This window comes from Littorina saxatilis, linkage group LG16, assembly GCF_037325665.1.
Source record: "Littorina saxatilis isolate snail1 linkage group LG16, US_GU_Lsax_2.0, whole genome shotgun sequence".
NCBI classification, from domain to species: Eukaryota; Metazoa; Mollusca; class Gastropoda; order Littorinimorpha; family Littorinidae; genus Littorina; species Littorina saxatilis.
In genome coordinates this window covers 31,851,780-31,858,001 of record NC_090260.1, presented here as the reverse complement: position 1 = coordinate 31,858,001, position 6,222 = coordinate 31,851,780, and the positions used below count along the sequence as shown (strand labels likewise).

Here is a 6,222-nt window from a genome sequence, read left to right as displayed (position 1 = left end):
TTCGCCTTACGCGACTTGTTGTTTATTTTCTTCGTGTGCAAAAGAGTACGTTGTAATATCAAAATTGATTTAAAAAATTAATTTTAGGCGAGAATGAGTTTTTTTAAAAATTGATGGTTAACATGATATTACCGTTAACTACCTTGTATACGCCCACCCACCCTATGTACCAGTTTTGCCCCAAAGTGGGGGGTGGGCGTTTACTAGGTACTATACCCTTGGCAGGAGCGGGTCCTTAGCTAGAACAAGAGGCGAAGCCATCAAGGCTCACGTAAGAAATCGACAAACAGTAACACAAACTCAATCACTCCGTCACACACACACACACACACACACACACACACACACACACACAGAAAGAGCATAGGTGAAACTGTGCAAGAAAGCGAGACACTAGATCTAGATCTGTCTGTCTGCATGTAGCCAAACACTGTACAAAAGGAAGACGTGGAACTTGCGAAGAAAATGGGAAAAAGTGTTTGTGGGTTATCGTCCCTAGTCACATGCTGGCGGCGAAAACAAAATGGCGGATCGCGTAGGTACCGATCGTGTGCGAGGTGGTGGTAAATAATTGTGCTCGGCTTTTTGTTGCAAGAACGCCCGTTACAAACAGAGCTGCTTCGGGAAAACTTTCCACAAGTTCCCTACAGAAGAAAAAAGGTGGGTTGTGCAGTGATTATTTCATCAGGTTTACCTTCTTCAGAATGAGAATGCAATGGCTCGAGTCAACTCGCTCAGTAGACTACAGCGTCAGCGAGTACTTACGACTGTGAGTGTGAGTCAGCAGTCAGTACAAAACAACAGTTTACACTTGATGACAAACCCGTGGGCATATTTGCCGAAACCTTTATCAAACCTTGCTTACGGGAAAACTACAGTACAAAGGTACATCACTCATCCGTTTTGCGTTCAGGCAGAGCGTTAGATTTAGACTGAAGATCTGATTTAGCTTTCTTTGTCTTTCCTTTTTGCTTAGTTTAACAATAACATTGTTGTTTTTATTGTCAAACTAGGTGCAGAATATGGATGCAATTCACAAGGCGAGAGGACTTTGTTCAAGGTCTCAAGCTTTGTATTGATCACTTTGAGGCCAACCAGTAAAACAATCCTGCAGAGAGGATCACTTGTGTGGAATGCTGTCCCGACATTGTTTGCAGTGCCCAATCCACCACCGAAGGTTATTTATTTATTGGTTTTAGGTTTTTGCAAACCAAAGAAGCACACTATTAAATGCAGGTTGAGTAATGACAAGTTTGAGGCTGATGTAAGAATTGAAAACAACAGCATTGTTCCCATCAAATAATGCCTGTTTGCATTTAGCGCAAAAAAATGATAAGGCCAACAAAAAAAAGTTACGTATTTTGGATCGACGTCCTGATTATGATGATATGATGAACTTATTTTGCAAAAAAACAGCCCCAAATGGCAAAAAAGGTATAGGGTCGGCGTCAACAACAAAAAAGTTGTATGTTTCTGGTCACCTGACCCTACCTATGTTTTCCCGACGACCCTAGACATTTTTTTTTTTTTGAATTTTCAAAAATAAAAGGGGTATTCGAAAATCAATTGTTTTCCTGTTTTTCAACAAAATAGTTTAAAAGATGGTTTTAAAAAAAAAGGTTAGAAAAAAAATCTCCACCTTTAGTCATGTTAGGTCACAAAAAAGTCTGTTTAAGGTAACATAGGCCCCCCAAAAATAGCGTCGGTAGGTCGGCTTTTTAGTTTTGTATTTTAGCCATCTGAATATTTTAATTTTATTTTTTAATGCCCCCAAAAGTCTAGGGCCGGTGGGAAAAAAATAGGGTCGGTCCGGATACCGTAAACAGATTATTTTTTGTTTTGCCTTACCAGAAACATACACTTTTTGTGTGTGGCCTAAGACCAATGCCATGAAATTGGGAGAAATGTTTCATTGTGACTGGGTGTTGGTTGTGAGTTTGTCAGTTAAAGAGCTGTGCAATTTGCAGGTTGCTAGTGGGAGGAAGCCACCATCGCAAAGGGTAGCTACAAATGAAGCCAGCACCGACCTGTCGCCTGATACACAAATTGTTCAACCAGGTAAGAGATTTTTAACCATGAAGAACACCCTGACATCAAAAAATGTTTAAACCCATCCATTACATAGTTGATAATCGCTGTATAGGGTGACGGGCGCTGGGGCGGGGTGGTAAGACGTCGGTCTATTAACTCGGAAGGTCGAGGGTTCGAATCCCGGTCGCGGCCGCCTGGTGGGTTAAGTGTGGAGATGTTTCCGATCTCCCAGGTCAACTTATGGGCAGACCTGCTAGTGACTTATCCCCCTTCATGTGTACACGCAAGCACAAGACCAAATACGCACGAAAAAGATCCTGTAATCCATGTCAGAGTTCGGTGGGTTTTAGAAACACAAAAATACCCCGCATGCTTCCTCCGAAAGCGGCGTATGGCTGCCTAAATGGCGGGGTAAAAACGGTCATACACATAAAATTCCACTTGTGCAAATAAATGAGTGCACGTGGGAGTTTCAGCCCACGAACGCAGAAGAAGAAGAAGCTGTATAGGGCGGATGCATGGATGGATGAAATTGTACCTGTAGTTCCCACACGTAAAGATGGGAAACATATCCTGTTAGAGGCATGGTTTGACAAGAAACAATTAAGTGGCTCTATTCCCATCTCCCCCCCCCCCCCCCCCCTTTCCCCGTCGCGATATAAGCTTCATGGTTGAAAACGACGTTAAACACCAAATAAAGAAAGAAAGAAAGAGGCATGGTGTGTGAGGAGTTTACCTGGTACTGTTGTCCTAATCAATCAATCAATCAATCAATATAAAGCTTATATAGCGCGTATTCCGTGGGTACAGTTCTAATGGCCTCAGCCATTCAGTACCAAACAAGGTCAATTCCATCATTGTTCCACATCGAATCCATAGTTGCTAATACACTTCATTTCTGGCCTGCCTTCCTACGCTATTGTTTATTTTCATTTTGTGATTGAATTACACATGTTTTAATTTCTTCCAGGTTGTAACTTGTTATGGTTATGTTATTTTATGTGTGTTTTGTGTGTGTGTTTTCTTTTTTAGATGACATTCAGGCGATCCTGGAGGACATAGGATGTAAAGCATCAAAGTCGTCATCCTCTTCATCCCCTCGTGAAGCGGAACTTCGGCAGAAGGTCAACAAACTGAGGAGCAAGGTTTTCCGATTAGAAAAGAAAACGATGGAACCCCGTGTAAAACGAGCGAGTAAATTAGCCAAGCCTCCCAAGAAAGACTTTGTAATAGAACAGTTGTCTCATATATTATCAGGCGAGGCGAGCTATTTTGCCATTTATGCCTGTTACATATTTACCGGTTATCTGCTGCTGTGTCCATTCCTGGCAGAGACGGAACGCATGTTACCAAGGAGCCGAAGGAGAGTCGATGAGATGAGAGAATGTGATTAACAATTGCCAACTCTCTCCGTACAAAGAGGGTCCAAAATTGTATCAAAATATAGATCGTAGGGAATTCAAAATAAAAAAAAAGAGACAAAACATGTACTTCGGCTCATAGAGCCTTCTTTAATTTTTGACTCAAAAGTCCATGCTCCGAGAGTCCTTTTTTTAATTTTGAATTGCCTACCATCTATATTTTTATACATTTTCAAAAAGATTCAACAGTCACCTTCCGTTATTCTTGAACTTGGCTATCCCAGCCTTACCTCAACATTCGATATTCCTGTGATACTTTTGACGTAAAATCAATTTTTACTGTAAAACACTTCGGCAAGAGGATTGGTCCAAGCAAACAAATAATAAACTTGTAAGATTTTTCCTGATATTTCCGATCAATTGCCTATGGTTTTATTTAGCTAAAAGATTCAAACGTCACACCTTTGACCCATGGCTATTTTTAAGGGGAGAGTAGCATCCCTGGTGTGTTGTTTTTGATGTACCTTTTGGTCTGTTTACAGTAACATAGGCACACAAAAAGAGGGTCGGTAGGTCGGCTTTTCTTAATTTTTTTTTTATAACCATCTTTTTAAATTATTTGGCAAAAAAACAGGAACAAAATTGATTTTTTTTCTTTTTCTTTTTCTCCAAATGCCAAAAAAAAGGTCTAGGGTTGGCGGGGAAAAAATAATAGGGTTGGTCGGGATACCGTAAACAGACTATTTTGCTTTGTTTTGCCTAAGCAATGACTAACAAACTTTCTTTAGGGTCTGACATTGTATATACTATACAACTTTTTGGGGTATTAACTAAATACATGTATACAGTTTTTGATTCCTTTTATACTTTTTCACAAATTACCCCCCCCCCCCCCTTTTTTTTGTAGTCTGCCCTGGGGGCGGGAGGTCTCCTAATTTCGGTTTCTAGGGTCATCTTATGCTTCCCCATGAGCTGAGAACTTAATTTAAAATGGGCCACGATTTTTTTATTTGTATTTTGTAATTGTGCCTTTGTCCAGTCACATGATTTCACTTTGTACTTAAAAACTTGGCACTGTCATCATTTTATTGCTATTTATTGTTCAGTTGTTCAGTATTTATTGCTATTGGGCATCAGTTGTTCAGTTGCCCTCTTTCGAATGAGCCATGCATGCATTATGGATGTGTTTAGCGAATGGGGATACCTCAAGCAATGTAAAAAAAAGAAACAATGTGAAGCAAACATATAGCACCAAATAAAATAACCGAATCAGAATGGAAACTTCTTCAGTGTATGTGTGTGTGTGTGTGTGTGTGTGTGTGTGTTTGCTGTTTTAAATACCGAAAATGTGAAAATAAAGCAAGTCACAACATGAGAAAGATCGACTGTACTAGTCATAACAAAGCAGGAGACAGTCTGGTCAGCATGCAGCAAAGGGGAATAACTCATATTTAGCCATTCTCATTTCTAAGCATGCCCAATGAGGAAGTTATCCTTCTTCCCATTGTAGTTTCTTTGATGTAGCCTACTTACAAGGACACGACTGCCAACTAGTCTCGGCGTGCTCAAAATAATAATGACCGAGACTGTCAGTACTTCCTTCGCGTGACGTCTAACCCTCTTACGTCATAATGTGACGTCAATGTAATGTGACGTCTTCAAATGTTAGAGTTTCTACCACAGACATACACACGCACAGACGCACGCACGCACGCACGCACAGACAGACAAAGTTACGATCGCATAGGCTACACTTACGTGAGCCAAAAACGATATTTTGGTCATTTGTCATAGAAGTGTTCAAAGGATGTGTTATTGCACAAAACTCCCCCCCCCCCCCCCCCCACACACACACACACTAACACTAACACACAAAATCAACCTCTTCAGACAGGGCCGGACTACCGGGGGGGTTATGGGGGTTGCGCAACCCCCCCCCCCCCCCTAGCCTAAACATGTACCTTACTTATTTAATTTTTTTATTATTATTGCTTATTTTATGCCGTTTCATGCAAGGAGCGACCATTTTCCTATCTCAGAATATGACCTACCCGTCAGCTTCAGGGGGCTTCGCCCCCTGACCCCCACAACGAGGGAGGGGGGGTGGGTTCTAGGGTTTCCGGACCCCCCCCCCCAGCCAAAAAATAAAAATATTGAATGAGGTGTGCATTTCTTTATTTTACATTGAGTTTCAATTTTTGGGGTATTAATCAGTGACAAAATCTGCTGCCTGAAACTGGTAATGATCATCCCCAGAATGCACCAGATTGTACCATTTTGCATCCTTTTTTTCAAAATTTTCCGGGGGGGCATGCCCCCGGACCCCCCTAGCAAGCTAGGCGCTTCGCGCCGTCGGCTCGGCGCTTCGCGCCGTCGGCTCGGCGCTTCGCGCCGTCGGCTCGGCGCTTCGCGCCGTCGGCTCGGCGCTTCGCGCCGTCGGCTCGGCGCTTCGCGCCGTCGGCTCGGCGCTTCGCGCCTTCACACCCATATCTTCACAATATACTTTTGAAAAAAAACAGTCATAAAATGAACTGATCCGCTCCTGCCGCCAGGGGGAACATCCCCCTGGGCCACCACTGGCAACCCCCCCCCCCCCCCTCCTCTTCGCCTAGTCCGGCCCTGTCAGACATCACTTCCCGCCAAAGATGAAGCTTTGAAGATGAAGACCATTGTTGGAGCAGTCCGCAGTACAAGCCATCAACAACTGTACGACGAGTCAGGCTTTATTTCACTTTAAGAGAGGCGTAAACGTCAAAAATTGATATTATTTCACAAGATTGTACACCGTAAGGTGCCAAACTACTTACTTGCGATATTGCCACCATTAATA

General features: G+C 42.5%; 1 long non-coding RNA gene across 2 annotated transcripts; it reads left to right on the top strand.

The window, feature by feature from the left end:
• The first annotated feature begins 245 nt into the window (after nt 1–245).
• Nucleotides 246–4,278, top strand: LOC138950856 (uncharacterized). Of its 2 annotated transcripts, XR_011450832.1 has the most exons (4): nt 246–660; nt 1,014–1,177; nt 1,968–2,058; nt 3,064–4,278. It is a non-coding gene; the product is annotated as an uncharacterized lncRNA (long non-coding RNA). The 2 variants fall into 2 exon arrangements; XR_011450831.1 differs by lacking the exon at nt 246–660 and having other exon boundaries at nt 786–1,177.
• Nucleotides 4,279–6,222: the final 1,944 nt, after the last annotated feature.